The following is a 20,721-nucleotide window of genomic DNA, read 5'->3' as shown; positions in this document are numbered from 1 at the left end:
GCTTCAGCCCATGGGGGGCCTCTGGGGTACCTATGCCCTGGGTACATGGTATACCATATACTAGGGACTGATAAGGGTACCCCAGTATCCAATCTGGAGTTTGGCTCAGCAGCAGGAGAACAGAATGGTGTCTGTGGCTGGCAGCGTCCATTTTGTGCTGCCCGGGTCTTGAAAGCTGGTACCGGGTAGACCGGTGATCCACAGTAGTGGTTTCAGAAGGGTGGAATCATACCTCCCACACCAGTTACTGATGTGGAGGTATGATTCCACGGTATTTGACACCAAACACAACATGTTTCTAAGCAGCCGTTTTAAAGTTAGCATTTACCATGAAGTTATAATGCAACTCAACCTATATGTCTTTCTGCATCACAGACAACCCCAGAGAATGGTCTCCGAAGGCTGCAGAGGGGCTCTACTCACGCAGGGGCACCCTCTCATGTAAAACCCAGCACCCTGCCTTCAGGATTGATAAGGCCTGCCATAGGGATGACTCTTACGTTTTTAAGTGTAGTGATTTAGATAGATATAGTGAACCTATATCTAAGTAAGTGGTGCAAGCACCAGCTTACACAGGCTGCTGTAGCCGATCTGTCGACCTGTTGTGTCATTTTGAATGGCCTCTCATGGCTGGCATAATACATGCTTCAGCCCATGGGGGGCCTCTGGGGTATCTATGCCCTGGGTACATGGTATACCATATACTAGGGACTGATAAGGGTACCCCAGTGTCCAATCTGGAGTGTACCCAAAGTACATACACAGCAATTTAAGGGAGAAAGCAGTTAGACTGGGGTCCTGGATAGCGGGATCCCAGTCAGACTAGTCCAAAAACAGTGAGACATCAGCAAAAAGTGGGGGTAAGTATAAGAAGCAGATACTAATTTCCTACACACATTTGAGATCAGCAGAGCAGCAGAGGCGTGAAGTAGGCAAGCTGTAAGTAATTCAGCTGTATCAACTGGAGATGCGTGGAAACAACCAGCATTCGTGGGGCCATTATTTCCCTCCCTCCAGTCGTCCTCCTCCGACTGATCAGTCCATCCTTCCCATCTTTCTCACAGAGGGGCAAAGTGATCTTGGACATTAATGACTAGGAATTTATAAATGTGGGAAAAGCCACTGTTCACAAGTCGAACCATATGGACCTTGGCCTCCAATGAATTGTACTTGGGTCTTTGATCAGAGGGGTGCAGTATGGTAATTGGGCATAACGGAGCTGCAAGAATCTATAGATTCTGAAGTTGTGAAGTTTGAAATCTGCATATAGCTCTTGAAAGGACTTCATATGGGATTTCTGACAGACACACCCCAATCTCAAAATGCCAATAAGGTCCCATTTTGAAAACCTTTCTAGCTGCGCCACCTGTTTAAACCAGCACTCCAGCCAGATAGGAGTTTCTAAAGAAAGTCTGTGGTTCTATCCCGTCCATTGCAACATCAACCTCCTGGCCAGGAGGACTGCCCTTGAAAGCTGCGGAATAGAGAGGGGAATGGGATCTCTGTAAAGCATTCCCACTATGGTATAGCATCCCATGCGGTAAGCCTTGATCCGGAAGGTCAGATTCTGCCACCCCTCTGAAGCCAGTCATCAATGACCACTGTTTGCAATGACCAATAGTACAGGCGCTGATCTGCTGCTCCCAACCCTCCATCATAAGTTGACTGAATGCGCTTGCCAAATGCAGTGTGAGGTGGTCGATTTGCCCACGATTTGCCTTTATGTCCGTGTGCTAGGTCTTTGGGATCAGCAACAAAAAGTTCTGAAGACCAAAGAGGAACCTTGGCAGGACTATCATCTTCTATACTGTTGTTCTTCCTAGGGGATTGACTGGCAGAATGGCCGATCGACCGAGGTCCATCCGCACTTTAGCCAGGAGGAATGTGAAATTGAGGCTCTATGTAAGGACAGGAAGCAGGGAGCTATGAATCCCTAGATATTGGAAGCTAAGTTTACCAGTTGGGATGATGGTCTGCCAGTTCACTGCATCCCTATCACTCAAAAGGGGTACCAGTAGGGATTCAGCCAAGTTCACCTGGAGGCCAGAGGCCTGCTTATATAAGTCCAGCATTTGGAGAAGTCTAGGCCCCGTGTATGGAAGACAAGAGAGGAACAACAAAACATCATCTGCATAGAGGGCAATGTGGTCTTCTGTGCTCTACTCCCATGGGAACCCCCATACCTGGGCTTCACATCAGGCCCATGCCACCAGTGGTTCTAACACTAAGGCAAGCAAAAGAGGTGACAGGTATCATTCCTGTCTGGTACCTTTCTGTATTGGGAAAGAGCAGGACAGGAAATTGTACCTGTGCCGGAGGTTGGGCACAGAGTACCCAAATTAATGCCATTAAATGGGGCCCAACCCCTAGTTTTGGAAGCACCAGCATCAGAAAATTGAATGGGTGTTGTTAACAACATTCTGGCTATCAGTAGCGGCCCTTCCTTGATATAGAGTGAGCCTTTTGCTGTCATTAGGCTATCCCTAGCCTAGTAGTTTGTCATTTTTGAATTTATTTGGCCATTCTTGATGGTGTTCACAGTAGACCCTGCATAATACTGTGTGATCCTAGACATATTGAGGGCATTCTTCACAGCATTTTGGATATCCTGTGCATAATTGTGGCACTTAAGTGACATATGGAATGAAAACAAAATATAAAAGCACATTTTTTAAAAAACGAGAGAAGTACATGTTTAAATAAGACATGCATGAAAGCATTGTGGGGCTGTCATGATAAACATAAGTTGCAGGGTTATAGCCCATAGCTTCAGCTTTATGATCTAGCAGCAAGGGAAAGGTAACTAGAAAAAGATTTAGAGGATCATAGTTTGGGAACTTTTCTTCCCAGGACATCCGCTTAATGTCTGAAAAGGCCATGGGGGCAGTTACAATAAATGTAAAGTCCTAAGGCAACTCAAACAGTTGTCACAAACTATAATAATAAATACTTGGAAGGAACCAAGGTTTACAGAGGGACAAAATATGTTTTGTTATCTTAAAAACAATACAAAAAATGTAATATTTAAATCAATTTCCATGTTCAATAATTAAATCAATTCCCATGCTCTTTCCACACGTATCCACATTCACTCATTCGCTTTCATACGTGGAATATACTCAAGTTGACGTGACAAAAAATAATAAATTAAAAAGATGAATTTCACAATTGCTGATCAGGGTACTTCATAAGTATTATTCATTCAAATTGGTAGATTCAGCACTACAGCAATCGATAATGCATGACTGAAAACAGAATGATATCTGGGGCAAGACAACAATAGTCAAAAATGTGGCTCGTGGTCAGATAGAATTCTACGTGAGTTTCGACACCGAAGAGTGCCTTCATCAGGAAAAGCCACAAGATTAGAAGTCTTGATGCCCTGGATGTTGCAGGAGTCTATGAATACAATACTGCAAATACAGTGAATAGTCCTTTCCGAAAACGGTAATGTTTAACAACAGAAAGTGTCTGAAGCAATAGCCTGATGTGCGATGTATGCGTCGCCTGTGATTTAATCAATTGCACAAATCTGACCAGGATACTTGTAAGCGCCGTCCATAATCACTGAAATGCCTATGATAAATGGTGTACTGAGGGAGTAATAACAGTCAACAGTAACATCCATTACTTCTGGATCATGGTTGTAAAGCTCTCTGAAGGGAAGATGAAGGATACTTCAAGAGAACTTCAGGAGAAGAAGGTAGTTAAGCAGACAAGCAAACAAAAATGAGGCTTTTGCATCACAGGCACAGAGAGATTAGCACAAGACATATGCGGTCTCTGATTTCTTATACCAGAAATCAACAATATAGGAGGAAACCAATCACAAATACTTTCACATGGAGCACAGTGGCAGCTTGTAGGGAAATGTAATCGAGGAGTGGAGGGAGGTAGGCGGTTATAAAAATATAAAAAGAACGCAAACTTACCAGCGGGTTGCCAGCCACAACCTGTCCTCCAACGCAGGAAGCACACACTCTCCCTGACTCCCCTAGCCAATCATGACGCTGCCTTACAGCAGCATTGTGATTGGTCTGAGTGGCGTGGGTCGGCGCTCAGAGAGGGAATGTGAGCCTGTACAAGTTTTCCACCCAGGCTGTGCATTATAGCTAGTGGAGAGTATGCACAGTGCGCATGACTGTTTGGCTGGTCCAAGACGGCCGGCCAAACTGTCATGCGTACTTTGGAGTGTGCTCACCACTCCTCCCCTGACCCCTGCTCTGGCCAACCCAGCCCTGCCCGCACCTAAGGAGGAGCGGAAAAATAAAATGATAATAACGTTCTGTTATTATCATTGTATATCTCCTCTGCACTGCTCTTAAAGAAGTGGGGCTGTGCTCCTCCACCCTAGTGGAGGAGCCAATTCTGATGGAGCATTTGGTAGAAGTATTAGAATATATTTGTGAAACATCCAGAGTGGAAGGCAGTTCAGTACTCAGGTGAGGATTGGTTCCAATAATTTCAAAAGGACTCTAGTCCTTCCCTAGCATTTAATCAGGTAAATGAGAAAGGATCTCATTCTGAAGCAATGTAAGGAGGTTGCTACAGTGTCTATTCCTAGGGTTTTGTCTCACTTCTATGATCTGAATATTGTGAAAGCAGAAAAGCTTCACAACATCCATTTAGAATCATTGATTACAGAGCTGGAGGAGAAGGCACTAGTAGCAGTGGGGTACGCAATCCTCCAAACAGGAAGAACAACAGGTTCTTTGAGGAGACAGATTTTCAAGCTACGCTGTTATTTCTTTAGACTAACAACCAATAGGCCTTTTTCTTAAGGCCAATAGCATGAGGAAGGAGCCAAATCTGGACAAGAAGCTGGAAGGTGGTGAAAGAAGAATGGTTTCTCTCAATCTATTTGTGTCCTCTGGTCATTGGTAAGTCTTCCCAAAGGAGGCTCCAGTAGATACCTTTGCTCATCAGCATCTAAACGTCAGCCGTTAGGATTTGTTAGATGTGGTTGCCAAAGGCATACAACTGCCCAAGCACCTTCACATTCATAATACAATCTTACATTCAACAATCAGCCTCAAGTAATCATTGGTGCACTGACCAGGATCAAAATTAAGTTAAAATGTCATTGTTTTCAGCTGCAAGTACCTTACACCAACAGAAAAACATATAAAATAAGAATTAAGAAACAGGAGATAAAACAGGGCACTAGTTAAATGGGGAAAGCTCTATAACATACAATTACATGAGAATTTTGGCATGTGCTGGACACGCTGAAGCACAGAGCTGAAATACAAAAACAGCTTGGTGGAAAAATAGCCAGTATCAAGTAGGACAAATTAAAGATGCAAAGTAAGACCCACGACTAGAAAAGGAGTTTAAAAAATTGGTCTGGTACTCAATACACAGAATGGTTTGCAAGGAGCATATGGCCAGGGGCACAAATACAGTCTGACTTGGGTAGAGAATCCTAGTAAAACTTGGTGGATGTCAATATTAAAATCGGCATTTTGGGGGGGTGGCTTGACGCCGTCTGAAGATGTTAGCAGACTGCTTATGCCCCGTTGGACAGTGCCTAAAGTTGCCTCATAAGAGCGACTTTCTCGATATATAACCAGGTCTGAGGATACGCATCCATTTTGGAAGTAAGTAGGATGCTGCACTTTAACTCCACATTTAAAAGGAGCGCGTAAAACTTTCCTTGTCGGCAGTGCTTCTTTTACCCTTCACCCGCAGCTGACATTTTGTTGCGCTGTGAGGAGAAGCATCAGAACATGACGACATGTGTTTAAGCCTTCCTCATTGAATGCTATTATTTAAAGCACTGCAAGTGGAAGCATGTTAGTAGTTGTCTATTTTTCTAACTTTGTGACTGTCGTCAGGCTGCATTTTCAATTATTTGGAACACTTCATCTTTTTGACTGGTTCTCTAAAACTACATTGCCTTCTTAATTCTATCTGCATCAACATCAACAAGTTTTGTCTAATATATATTCTGGCTATTTATGCTATGTATTTTTTGTTATTTACTTTTTCTAAATATATTAATTGATATTCTATTGTGTTTTCAATCCATTGCAAGGCATCTTCTGTGAAGGACAATATTCATATAGGGGCATATTTTAAAGAAATTGTCAATTTAGTTTATATCATTTGAGGTACTTGATGGTTCCTCACAATTGTCTCCTGCATATGGGCAGACTACAGAATAAACAAAACTCGACCAGACTTTCTTCAGGTAAGTCCCTTAAATTTCTCTTGCGTTTTGCAATTACTTCAAAATGGAGAAAACTTCATCGAATAAGAGCACTTGTGCCTCTTCTTCCTTAGTCACACCTACTAATGCTGTCCATTATAACGCTGGCAAAGCCTCAATCAAAAGGCTTAAGAAAGACCCGCCATCACCTTCTAATTCTCCTCTGAATGCCTCCCTAGACTTGTCATTGGAGGAAAAAAGAACTTTGCGCCCCTTCATGGAAGAAACAAATGTTTGATTACAGAATCTCTCGGACAGGTGGAATCTTATGGAGGAAAGCTTCTCCAGTGTGGAACAGCAAGTTTTGATTCCAAGGATACTCCTTCTAAGATTATTCTCCTCCAGGAACAAGTAATTACCTTGCATAAACAGGTTGAAGATTTAGAAAATCGCAACTGAAGAAATAACCGTTGTATTTATGGCCTACCTGAAGGCACAGAAGGAACAAATCCTATCGCTTATTCTAAAACTTTCCTACCACAGATTTTGATCCTGCCTGAAGGCCCGCCACTCAACATACAACGGGTTCACAGACATAGACATTCTTCCAAAGTTCCGTCCAACTCTAGGAAACCTCAAGGAGTCATCTTGTATTTTCTAGAATACTCAGATTTAATGCAGATTATATCACCCGCCAGACAACTCTAACATATATCATGGTCTGGTCATGATCAATTCTTTTCCCAAGACTATGCCAAGATTGACGAAGAGAGTTCTTAAGTATGCAACCATTGCTTCGCTCTCTTTGAGTTTGTTTTGGGCTTTTTCACCCTTGTCTTTTCAAGGTCACGTATAATAATAAAACTATTATCTATGTGGATCCATCTCATTGGAAATACTTTCTTGCATGCCACAAGGCAGAGAATATGGATTTTGCAACATTAGCTCACTCATCAAAATAACGTTTTATTGTCGTAAGTTTATGTTCTCTTCTTATGATATGTTCCTATTGTTATCTTTTGATTTGATTTTTTGAAATAGTATTTAAAAGCGTTCTTAAAGAGGCAAGAGGGGTGCAGAAAGAGGCAAGAGAAGTGCAGAAGTACAGAAAGAAGCAACAGAGGTACAGAAAGAGGCAAGAGAGGTGCAGAAACAGGTAGGAAAGGTGCAGAAAGGGAACAAGGGTATAAAAAGAGGGAAGAGGGGTGCACAAAGAGGGGAGAGGGGTACAGAAAGAGGCAAGAGGGGTGCAGAAGGAAGCAAGTGAGCCGCAGAGAGAGGCAACAGAGGTGCAGAAATACACAAGAGAAGTACAGAAGGAAGCAAGAGAGGAGCAGAAAGAGGCAATAGAAGTGCAGAAAGAGGCAAGTGGCGTGCAGAAGGGGGCAAGAGAACTGCAGTAAGAGACAAGAGAGTTGCAGAAACAGGCAAAATGGGTGCGGAAAGAGGGAACAGGTGTGCAGAGGAAAGAGAGGTACAGAAAGAGGGAATAGGGGTACAGAAAGAGGCTAGAGGGAAGCAGAAATTTGCAAAAGAGGTGCAGAAAGAACTAAGAGCAGTGCAGACAGAACTAACAGAGGTGCAGAAAGAGGCAAGCGAAAGAGGTAGGAGAGGTACAAAAAGAGGCAAGAGGGGTACAGAAAGAGGCAAGAGGGGTGCAGAAAGAAGGAAGAGAAGTGCAGAAAGAAGCAACAGAGGTGCAGAAAGAGGAACAATGAGTGCAGAAAGAGACAACAGGGATGCAGAGACAGACAACAGGGATGCAGAAAGAAGCAAGAGAGGTGCAGAAATAGGCAATAGAAGAGCAGAAAGAGGCAAGTGAGGTACAGAAGGAGGCAAGAGAACTGCAGAAAGAATCAAGAGAGTTGCAGAAACAGGCAAAAGAGGTCCAGAAAGAGGGAACATGTGTGCAGACTGAGACAAGAGAGGTACAGAAAGAGGGAAGAGAGGTACAGAAAGAGGGAAGAGGGGTACAGAAAAAGGCAAGAGTGATGCAGAAATTTGCAAAAGAGGTGCATAAAGAAGCAAGAGCAGTGCAGAAAGAACAAACAGAGGTGCAAAAAGAGGCAGGGAGGTGCAGAAATAAGTAGGAGAAGTACACAAAGAGGCAAGACAAAGAGGCAAGACAAGTACAGGAAGAGGCAGGAGGGGTGCAGAAAGAAGGAAGAGAAGTGCAGAAAGAAGCAACAGTGGTGGTGAAAGAGGCGTGAAGGGTACAGAATGAGCAAGAGAAGTACAGAAAGAAGCAACAGAGGTACAGAAAGAGGCAAGAGAGGTGCAGAAACAGGTAGGAAAGGTGCAGAAAGGGAACAAGGGTATAAAAAGAGGCAAGAGGGGTACAGAAAGAGGGAAGGGGGTACAGAAAGAGGCAAGAGGGGTGCAGAAAGAATCAAGTGAGCCACAGAAAGAGGCAACAGAGGTGCAGAAAGACGCAAGAGAAGTACAGAAATAAGCAAGAGAGGAGCAGAAAGAGGCAATAGAAGTGCAGAAAGAGACAAATGGGGTGCAGAAGGGGGCAAGAGAATTGCAGAAAGAGGCAAAATGGGTGCAGAAAGAGGGAACAGGTGTGCAGACAGAGGCAAGAGAGGTGCAGAAAGAGGGAATAGGGGTACAGAAAGAGGCTAGAGCAGTGCAGACAGAACCAACAGAGGTGCAGAAAGAGGCAAGCGAAAGAGGTAGGATAGGTACAAAAAGAGGCAAGAGGGGTACAGAAAGAGGCAAGAGGGGTGCAGAAAGAAGGAAGAGAATTGCAGAAAGAAACAACAGAGGTGCAGAAAGAAGTAAGACGAGTGCAGAAAGAGACAACAGGGGTGCAGAGAGAGACAACAGGGATGCAGAAAGAAGCAAGAGAGGTACATGAATAGGCAACAGAAGTGCAGAAAGAGGCAAGTGAGGTGCAGAAGGAGGTAAGAGAACTGCAGAAAGAGGCAAGAGAGGTGTGGAAATAAGTAGGAGAGGTGTACACAGAGGCAACCAAAGTACAGAAAGAGGCAGGAGGGGTACAGAAAGAAGGAAAAGAAGTGCAGAAAGAAGCAAGAGAGGTGCTGAAAGGAGGCGTAAAGGGTGTAGAAAGAGCAAGAGAAGTACCGAAAGAAGCAACAGAGGTACAGAAAGATGGAAGAGGGGTGCAGAAATAAGTAGGAGAGGTACACAAAGAGGCAAGACAAAGAGGCAAGACAAGTACAGGAAGAGGCAGGAGGGGTGCAGAAAGAAGGAAGAGAAGTGCAGAAAAAATCAACAGAGGTGGTGAAAGAGGCGTGAAGGGTACAGAATGAGCAAGAGAAGTACAGAAAGAAGCAACAGAGGTACAGAAAGAGGCAAGAGAGCTGTAGAAACAGGTAGGAAAGGTGCAGAAAGGGAACAAGGGTATAAAAAGACGCTAGAGGGGTGCAGAAAGAGGGAAGAGGGGTACAGAAAGAGACAAGAGGGGTGCAGAAAGAAGCAAGTGAGCCGCAGAAAGAGGCAACAGAGGTGCAGAAAGACGCAAGAGAAGTGCAGAAAGAGACAAATGGGGTGCAGAAGGGGGCAAGAGAATTGCAGAAAGAGGCAAGAGAGTTGCAGAAACAGGCAAAACTGCAGAAAGAGGGAACAGGTGTGCAGACAGAGGCAAGAGAGGCACAGAAAGAGGGAATAGGGGTACAGAAAGAGGCTAGAGGGAAGCAGAAATTTGCAAAAGAGGTGCAGAAAGAAGCAAGAGCGGTGCAGAAATAGGTAAAAGAAGTGCAGAAAGAGGCAAGTGAGGGGCAGAAAGAGGTAAGAGAACTGCAGAAAGAGGCAAGAGAGGAGCAGAAATAAGTAGGAGAGGTGCACACAGAGGCCAGCAAAGTACAGAAAGAGGCAGGAGGGTTGCAGAAAGAAGGAAAAGAAGTGCAAAAAGAAGCAAGAGAGGTGTTGAAAAGAGGCGTGAAGGGTGCAGAAAGAGCAAGAGAAGTACAGAAAGAAGCAACAGAGGTACAGAAAGATGAAAGAGAGTGCAGAAAGAAGCAAGTGAGCTGCAGAAAGAGGCAACAGAGGTGCAGAAAGACGTAAGGGAAGTGTGGGAAAGAAGCAAGAGAGGTGCAGAAAGAGGCAATAGAAGTGCAGAAAGAGGCAAGTGGGGTGCAGAAGGGGACAAGAAAACTGCAGAAAGAGGTAAGAGAGATGCAGAAGCAGGCAAAAGGGGTACAGAAAGAGGGAACAGGTGTGCAGACTGAGGCAAGAGAGCTGCAGAAAGAGGGAAGAGGGGTGTGAGAAGTTGGCCTGGTATATGCTGGTCACTAGTTAACGTGGTCACCTTGCACCAGTACAATTCGACTCTTATGGTAGATAGGTTTAAGACAACCTTTTAAAGAAAGCTATCCTAGTGGTAGCTGTGGAGAACAGCCTTCAGGCTAAGTCTTTAAAGGAATGTAAAGCAGCTTGTTTTACCTTATAATCTCTTGAATTACTAAATGAAAGGCCACCACACAGGTATATATATAAAATATATATGTATTTATTACTAACAACTCTCTGCTAATCTCTTTATGAGGTTAGAAGTCAGGAACATATGCACAAATCAACATTTCACAACAAGTGAAGCACAAATATGGCTGGGGCCCTAGAGGCGTACCAGACCATATACTAAAAAAGAGACTTAAGAATAACAACTTGAGAAGGGACAAGGCCTAGGGCATTCAGAAGCGCTGGGGCCTCACTAATCCACCCAAGGCAGATAAGTAAAGGACCCACGGGAGATGCATGCAGTGTGAGAACACAGCCGCGGATCCCAATTGACTTCAATGGAGCAAGTCGCGATTGGAAATTTAGAGTTTAAGGATACTTCGGGAGAGTCTACAAGCAAGTCACTTACAGGGTAAGTAGTTCTAGAGCCAACACCCACAGGAGCACCGTAGTGCTTGAGTTACCTCACCCAGGGAAGCCGGGTGCTTAGGTGTCTTTTGGTGTCGGGTCGCGGCGTCGTTTTTAATGGGAGACAAAGAAGACTTGCAGCTTGTGAAGACGGGAGAAGTGTCCTGTGGAATCCAAGGCTGGATTCAAAAGAAGGAAGACCTGAAAGCAGAGGGGACAGTGTTCAAAGTCACTTGGCAGTGACCCGGGGCAAGGAAGATGGATGCCCACAGTCGTCGGGTGATTTCAGGTGATCCACGGGTGTCTTGACTCTTCAGCCACGAGGTCCAGGAGGCGTCAATGACAACCAGGAGCTGGATTCGGCGTGTCCCACAAAGTCTGAAGCTTACTGCGGTGTCTGCAACCAGATTGGAGCCAACAAGCCTTGGCAACAGCAAGTCTCGTGGAAAGTGTAAAAAGTCAGCGGTGCAGACCAGCAAGGTTTGAGGGACTCTCCCAGCAAGGGTAAGTCAGGGCAGGCCAGGAGCAACCAGGGGAGCCCTTTGGAACTGTAGAAAAGTCTTCAGGGGACCCACAAGCCAACCGACAAGTGATCGCGAAGACGCCTCAGGAGAATTCACTCAACAGGGGCCCACGGTCACTTGGGATGGGGTAGGCCTCTGATCTTTGGTGGAAATCCGGCTGGAGGCTTGGACCATACATTGTCCTATGTACAAGTTCGTAGAACGTCGTGATAGGGTTGCACTTGAAAATAGTGCACGGTACCCAGGTATTGCGGTTCCTCATCACTCGTGGGGTCCACTTGCCTCAGCGTTGCTGGGGACTCACAATGGCCTTGGAGAAGTCAGGAAATCCTCTTCCTAGGATGCAGGGACTTCGAACTCCGGCGGGAGCGGGAAAGTTTGCAACCGCTGATTGCAAGATGGGGTGCCTGCCAAGCAGGGGAGTCACTCCTTGACTCCAAGGGAGATTTCAGTCTTCCAGAGGTAATGGAACATTGAAGGTCCAGGATTCTTCTTCAGAGCGTCCTCCAGGGATATCTAGTTTGCAATGGCAAGGGTTCCCTAACTTATACTGCAAGGAAGGGAGGGACTAGCTCCTTGACCCCACCTATGGGAGGGTCAGGGGAGTGGGTGGCTAGTCCCTGAGGAGGTTTGAACTGGTGTATGCACAGAGGAGCCTACTGCTCCCCCAGTGCAGGACTTCAAAGCACTCTAGGAGTGCACCGACCCAGCCCCAATACACTACACCATGTCTGGGAGGTGGTTACACCTCCCTGTGACAGAATGCCTATTGTTGGGCCTCCTCCACTGCGAGTTTCGGTCAGCAGCAGGAGGGCAGCCCAGTGTCTGTGACTGGTGGCATCCATTTTTTTATGCCAGGGCTCTTCAGGATTCTACCGTGTTTCCACAGTAGGTACATGTCTATCCCTCTAGAAGGGTGGGATCATACTCCCACACCAGTTACTGGTGTGGGGGTATGATTCCAAAGCATTTGACACCAAACACAACATGTTTTGATGCAGCCATCTCAGAGTTAGCATTTACCGCGAGGTTATAATGCACTTAAGAGTATATGGTTTGACCGCATTCACAAACAGCCCCAGAGAATGGACTCTGAGATCTGCAGAGGGGCCCTGCTCAGGCAGAGGCAACCCCTCACATGGAAACCAAGCACCCTGCCCTCAGGATTGATAGGGCCTGCCTTAGGGGTGACTGATAGATTTATATGTGTGTGCAGGGAGAGATATAGTGAACCTATATCTCAGTGAGGAGTGCTAACACTACCTCACACAGGCTGCAGTAGCAGGCCTGTGGTGTCAGATTTAGTCTGCTTCCTAGGGGTGGCATAATACATGCTTCAGCCCCTGATAGGCCTGTGAAGTACCTATGCCCTTGATACCTAAGGTACCATATACTAGGGGCTCATAAGGTACCACAGTATCCAATCACTAGTGCATCTAATATGCACTCCATGTTGTTTAGAGAGAATAGAGAGGCGGGTCCCTGATTAGCAGGGTCCCAGACAGACTATAGCCAGAAACCAGTGTTAACATCAGAAAAAAAGTGGGGGCAACATAAGAGGCAGATCCGACTCTCCTACAAGGGGTACAGAAAGAGGCAAGAGGGATGCAGAAATTTGCAAAAGAGGTGCCCAAAGAAGCAAGAGCCGTGCAGAAAGAACTAACAGAGGTGCAAAAAGAGGTAAGAGAGGTGCAGAAATCAGTAGGAGAGGTGAAAAAAGTGGCAAGACAAGTACAGAAAGAGGCAGGAGGGGTGCAGAAAGAAGCAAGCGAAGTGCAGAAAGAAGCAACAGAGGTGCAGAAAGAGACAAGAGGGGTGCAGAAAGAAGCAAGAGAAGTACAGAAAGAAGGAACAGAGGTACATAAAGAGGCAGGAGGGGAGCAGAAACAGGTAGAAAAGGTGCAGAAAGGGAATAAGGGTGCAAAAAGAGGCTAGAGAGATGCAGAAAAATGGAGAAGGGGTGTGGAAAGGGGCAAGAGGGGTGCAGAAAGAAGCAAGTGAGCTGCAGAAAAAGGCAACAGAGGTGCAGAAAGATGCAAGAGATGTGCAGAAAGAACCAAGAGAGGTGCAGAAAGAGGCAATAGAAGTGCAGAAAGAGGGAAGTGGGGTGCATAAGGGGGCAAGAGAACTTCAGAAAGAGGCAAGAGAGTTGCAGAAACAGGCAAAAGGGGTGTATAAAGAGGGAACAGGTATGAAGACAGAGGCAAGAGAGGTACAGAAAGAGGGAAGGGGGTACAGAAAGACGCAAGAGGGATACAGAAATTTGCAAAAGAGGTGCAGAAAGAAGCTAGAGCAGTGCAGACAGAACCAACAGAGGTACAGAAAGAGGCAAGAGGAGTACAGAAAGAGGTAGGAGAGGTGCACAAAGAGGCAAGAGGGATACAGAAAGAGGCAAGATGGGTGCAGAAAGAAGGAAGAGAAGTGCAGAAAGAAGCAACAGAGGTGCTGAAAGAGACAAGAAGAGTATAGAAGGAGGCAAGAGAAGTATAGAAAGAGGCATGAGAGATGCTGAAAGAAGCAGTAAGGTTCAGAAAGAAGCATGAGGTGCAGAAAGAAGAGAGTGAGGTTCTGAAAGAGGTAAGAGAAGAGCAGAAAGTGGCAAGTGAGGTGCCGAAAGGCACGAGAGGTATAGAAAGAGGCAAGATAAGTGTCAAAAGAGGCAAGAGAAGTGCTGAAAGAGGCATGTGAGGTATGGAGAGAGGCAAGACAGGTACACAAAGAGGCTTGAGAACTGAAGAAAGAGGCAAGACAAGTGCAGAAAGAGGCAAGAGAGGTGCAAAAGGAAGAGAGTGAGGTGCAGAAACAGGCAAGTGAGGTGCAGAAAGAGGCAAGAGAGGTATAGAAAGAGGGGAGGGAACTGCAGAAACAGGCAAGAGAAATGCACAAAGAGGCAAGAGAGGAGCAGCCAGAGGCAAGAGAGGTATAGAAAGAAGCAAGAGAAGTGCAGAAAGAGGCAAGTGAGGTGCAGAAAGAGGCAAGAGAGGTACAAAAAGAGGCAAGAGAGGTGCAAAATGAGGCAAGAGAGGTGCAAAAAGAGGCAAGAGATCTGCAGATAAAGCAACTAAGGTGCTGAAAGAGGCAAGTGAGGTGCAGAATGGGGGAAGAGAAGTGCCAAAAGATGCAAGTGAAGTACAGAAAGAAGACTGTGAGGTGCAGAAAGAGGAAGAAATGTGCAGAAAGAAGCAATAGAAATGCAGAAAGAGGCAAGAGAGGCACAGAAAGAAGACAGGTTTGTACACCATTAGTACCAGTTAACACCCACATTATGCAATAAGTAACACGTGACAATTCCAGCTTTGCAAAGGGCCTTCCACCATGCTGTAACATGTGACGCTGCATTTTTGGATACATATGAGCCGTTTGAGCTAGAAACAAGGCTTTTTTAGTTCAAATCTTCAGATTAGGCAGAAGATGACAGAATATTTGGCAAATGTGAAAAATGTTTAATGATGTGAAAATTGGTGGAGCCGAACAGTCACATAATTCCAATGGCCTTGCTCATAACTACATCTAGGTCCAGAAGTGCTCCTCAGTGGTTCCTTCTTTTTTTGAGTCTCATTGAGTTTATAGTTTAGCTTCTATGGAAATGAGGAAGACTAAACCTGCGGTTACCACTCCACAACACAGACTACAATACCACATAATTACTCTTGAAAACACATAATCTCACTCCACATAATTCCTATACACTAAATACTACATACTTTCTATTTACATAATTTTCACTGCACAACATACCACATAATTCCACTACACACAACGTACATCCACTCTACACCCAAAAACATTAGTTCTTTTTACATTTACAACGCCAATAGCTCTAAACCTTTACATTGCAAATGCTTCTTTAACTTGTAGTCGCATTTGCAGAGTGGTGGAAAAAGGGTGCTGGGCCTCCTTCTCAGGAATACCGCTGCATTGGACTTACAAGAGGCACCAGGTGGGCTTCTGGGCCCCCAAAGTCTCTCAGGAGTAAAGTGGACTTCATCCACCATCCCGTAGTCGGCGTAGGAGGCGTGTTTGCAGAGTGGTGGAAAAAGGGGGCGTGGCCTCCGAAGACGTCTTAGCAATCTCACTGTCTGGGACTTACTGGAGGTAACAAGAGGGTAGTTGGCCCCCAAGGACATCCTTCGTGGCCAACTACCCCTCCTATTACAACCAGTAAGTCCCACACAGCAGGATTGCTAAGTTCTCATGGCAGGCCATGGCCCCTTTGCCCACCACTCTGCAAACACACTCCCTGGCGTGCTCTTGGATGGGCATTGAAGTCACCTTCGCTGCTGGGGGTCCTTTGGGGCAAACTAGCCTACCTCTTACCTCCAGTAAGCCCCACACAGTGGGATTGCTGAGAGGTGGACACAGGCCATGCCCCCTTTCTCCACCACTCTGCAGACATGCCTCCTGGTGCGCTCTTTGTTGGGGGATGAAGTCCCTTTGCCTCCTGAGGGTCCCTGGGGGCCAACTAGCCCACCAGGTACCTCCAGTAAACCCCACACAGCTGGATTGCTGAGAGTGGTCCGAAGCCACACACCGTTTTTACACCACACTGCAAACACGCCGCCTGGCGCACTGCTGCTCATGGGATGACGTCATCGCCCCACCAGCAGGCGCCAAGAGGCGCGTTTGCAGAGTGGTGTAAAAAGGGGCATGGCCTCGGACCCCCTCTCTACAATCCAGCTGTGTGGCGCTTACTCGAGGTACCTGGTGGACTAATTGGCCCCCAGCGACCCTCAGTATTCAAGGGGACTTAATTCCCCAACTTAGAACGCGTTTGCAGAGTGGTGCAGGGAGGGGGCGGGTCCTCCGGCTCGATGCCGGCTTTTCTTTAAAAAAATATTTTTAGAAGGGGGGCTGTGTGGCCCCCCTTCTTTTAGCATTTGTTGGGTGCTGAGGACCTCATCCCCCAGGGCCTGAGCATTTTTTTTAAACAGGAATGAGGCTTTGTGGCCCCCCTTCCCTGGGCTTCTAAGCGCTATTGGCCCCGGGGACCCCATCCCCCGGGGCCCGGCCAGCATTTTTTAACATTTGTATTTTGAAGGGAGGCCCAGTGGCCCCCCTCCTGAGGCCTATAGTGGCCCCGGGGACCCCATCCCCCGGGGCATTGCCTCGTTTTTTTAAATTTAAATAAAAGAGTGAGGGGGGGCCGCATGGCCCGGGGGACCCCATCCCCTAGGGCCTGGCCAGCCTGTTTTTTTTAGGAGGGGGCTGTGTGACCCCCTTCCTAAGGCCAATTATGGCCCTGGGGACCCCATCCCCCAAGGCCAGCCTTCCATTTAAAAAAATACATAATTATAATTATAATTAATTAAAAAGGAGAGGGCTGCGTGGCACCCCTCCCAGGCCACTTCTGGCCCCAGGGACCCCATCCCCTGTGGCCAGCCCTCAGCGTTAGGGACTGTGGGGAGAGCCCCAATGTCCCCACGGTCCCTGCCGGCCCCCCGCCTCCTGCAGGAGCCAGCATTGCTTTTGGGCAAGGGGAGCTGCTGACATGCATCTACCCTTGCCCCAAAGCAATCTGCTTTGCTTTGTTGAAGTGAGAGCAGGTTTCCTGCTCTCACTTCAACGAAGCAAAGCAGGAGCTTGCTACGGCAGAGCGGGAGCCATGCTCCCACCCTGCCATTTCAAATGGCAATGTCCCAGGGGTGGGGTCCCCGGGACATTGCAGGAGCCGGGCCTGGGGGGGGTGGCTGTCCCCAGGGCCATTGAGGGCTCCACGAGGGGGGCCGCACGGCCCCCTCCCAGTATTTTTAAAGCCCTGGGGATGTGGTGGTCCCCGGGGCCTGGGGGTCCACAACGGATCCCCATCCTTTATTTAAAATTGCCCCAGGGAGGTGGTGGTCCCTGGGGCAGTGTGGGGAGGGGCAGGAGCCCCCCACACTTATTTAGAACAATTTAAGCCCCGGGGAGGTGGCGGTCCCTGTGGCTGAGGGGGCCCACGAGGCCCCCCCACACTTAATTAGCAATCCCCAAGGAAGGTGGCAGTCGCTGGGGCAGCGGGGGGTGGCAGTCGCACCCCCATGCATTTTTTAAAACAAAGCCCCGGGGAGGTGGTGGTCCCCAGGCTGCGGGGGGCGCGTGCCCCCACATATGAGATATAAAGCTCCGGGGAGGTGGCGGTCCCCGGAGTTTGGGGGCGCAGCGCATCATAACTTTGAAAATATTCACTGACTTCATTCAAATGGACGAAAATTAAATCCACTTGGACATTTATTTAAAACCACAAGTCTGTGCCTGAGTGTTTCAAATATTACATGTCCCTCTTCACTGTCGATACTCTGACTATTTAAATGTTGAACAAACAGCCACCACCGTATTTGCATATGATTAAGACTCAGATGTGGAGTCGAAACGCGTAATGCTTTACTATTTTGCCTGAATTAAAAGAACTATTTCTAATGATTGGCTGGAGGGCTTGTTTCACATAACTGGAAGGTTCAGTTTGTGTTTTCTTTTGGAATATATATTTATATCTATATCTATATATATATATATATATATATATATATATATATATATATTCACAGAAAAAAACATAGGTTTCAGGGACGTTATAGTTAGTTGGACATTTGACTCATATAAAACCAGAGAAATTCGCCAGTTATAGTTAGTTGAGCTGACTATAACTCGCACGCCCGCACTGGAATGAATGCTGGCCGCCTTATGTACTTACTTCTCCTGTTGAGTGCGCCTTCAAAATAGCTTTGGGCATTTGGTGGAAAAAATGTTAACACGGCCGTCCTGACCGTGGAAGGTTGCACCATCGTGTTAATTGGAAGCGAGGCTGCGTGGCAGGAACTGTATCTACGCCCGCTCAGCAGCACAGGAGATGTGGCGAAATGGGCCATCAAGCATTCCAGAGGCCTACACAAGGGGAATAAAATGCTTTTAATAAAGGATGTCCCAAAACCTACGAAGGTAATATAAAAAATGCTCCGTCAATGGACTCTATGTCCCAGCATGCCTGAAAGAACTTCCGTACTACACGTTAACCCAATGAGGGTTAACGTGTAATGGCTATAAAAAGTGAAAGGGGAGCTCTCTGTGCACATCCCAAGCTGCCTAGGAAAAAGAGGCTTGTTGCCTCGAAATGCTTCGGCGAAGATTAATTAAAATACCCACACTGGAATGAATGCTGGCCGCCTTATGTACTTACTTCTCCTGTTGAGTGTGCCTTCGAAATAGCTTTGTGCATTTGGTGAAAAAAAAAATATTTATATATATATATATATATATTCACTGAAAAAACCATAGGTTTCAGGGGTGTTATAGTTAGCTGGACTTTTCACTTGTACAAAACCATTGAAATTCCCCCGTTATAGTTAGTTCAGCTAACTATAACTCGCGCGCCCGCAATGCACTGCTGATGACGTCACATATTACATCACTCATGACATGGTCAGTGACATCACTCATGACATCACTGATGACATCTCAAATGACATCACTGATGACATCACTGATGACATCATCCAGTGAATGTGTGTGTTTCTGAAAATTAAATATGTTTTATATATGTATATCTCAAGGTCGATGGAAGAATAAATGGGTATATAAGTGTCTAAATGGATGATTTGTTTTTGAAAAATTGATTGTGTAACTGACTGATTAAGTGTATCATAGTGAATACATGGCTTAGTGAGTAATGTTTAAATATGTAAATATCTGTATCAGTCTCTCACTTTGTGTATAAGTGGCTGCATGGGTTGGTGAGTAGCTACATGGGTGTCTATATAGGTTATTAGTTGTTTTTTTGAGTATCAGTCTGAGTGTCTGCATGGTTCGGTGGGGGGTATTACGTAGTGCATAGGTGCATGAATGAGTGACTCACTGTTTGTATGTGTTGAACACAGCATGTGTGCAGGACTGTATGGGTGGATGAGTGTGTGTATGGGTGTGTTAGTGAGTGAATGACTGTCTCAATAGTGTCTTTATGAGTAACTACATATGTTTTAAACTAGTATATGTGACTATTGGTGTATATATGTGAGTATATGTGAGAGTGAGAGATTGAAAGAGTTCCTGTATGAATAAGTATGTGTTTCTATAAGTGATTTTTTAAAAGACTAAGTATGTGTAAGTTTCCGTAGAAGTAAGTATGGTGGTGTGTGTATAACTGTATATGCAAGTAAATGTATGTTTGATTCTTTATTAGCATGAGTGACTATGTGTGTGAGTAACTCTATGGATGAGTGGCATTGTGTAACAGGATGTATAGGTGTATGAGTACATATGATGAGTGAGTACATGTATGAGTGACTGTATAGGACTGTTGGTGAATGAGTGGATGTGTATGTGGATCTTAGAATTACTGAAGAGGTTGTTGTAACTGGTATTGGTATGTCCATTGTTTTGAAAATTTTAGTCTCTATTTTTGAATGTGTGTATCAAAGGTTATATTAGGGTGAGAGGAGGTCTGCCACTCTATCACAAGGATGATGTCATCAGTGATGTCATTTGAGATGTCATCAGTGATGTCATGAGTGATGTCACTGGCCATGTCATGAGTGATGTAATATGTGACGTCATCAGCAGTGCATTGCGGGCGCGCGAGTTATAGTTAGCTGAACTAACTATAACGGGGGAATTTCAATGGTTTTGTACAAGTGAAAAGTCCAGCTAACTATAACACCCCTGAAACCTATGGTTTTTTCAGTGAATTTCTGAGGTTTTTTAAATGCTAATTCCTAACTATAACGTGCCTGAAACCTATGGTTTTTTCTGTGAATTTCAAAGGTTTTTTAAATGCTAATTTCTAACTATGCCTACAGAGATAGGACATGTGAAGAAAGAAGAAAAAAGGCACAGAAAGAAACAAAAGAAGTGCAGAAAGAAGCAACAGAAGTCCTCAAATACGAAGATAAGTGCAGGAAGAAGGATAACGTGCAGAAAGAACAAAAAGAAGAGCAGAAAGAAGCCTTGTTGCAAAATCATCCTGTACCCTCAACTTTTTCAGACGGATACTGGTGGTAACTGAGTCTGACTAACCAGTCCTAGAGCCAGTGCTATGTTAAAAGACACTTAGAATACAGTGAAAACACCTACATACACTAGGGAACATTATGCGTTGGGGTCCCCCTGTGATTAGCATGACCTCCTCTGTAAGCCCCTAGTGTATAATAGGGCATGGGGATTAAAACTACCTCTTAAAACAGGCCACAGGGCGTTTTTGCACACGTTAACTTAGGCCCCGTCCCCTCCCTTCACCACTGTGTAAAC

Source organism: Triturus cristatus, chromosome 6 (assembly GCF_964204655.1).
Source record: "Triturus cristatus chromosome 6, aTriCri1.1, whole genome shotgun sequence".
NCBI lineage: Eukaryota > Metazoa > Chordata > Amphibia > Caudata > Salamandridae > Triturus > Triturus cristatus.
This window is presented reverse-complemented; position numbering follows the sequence as displayed.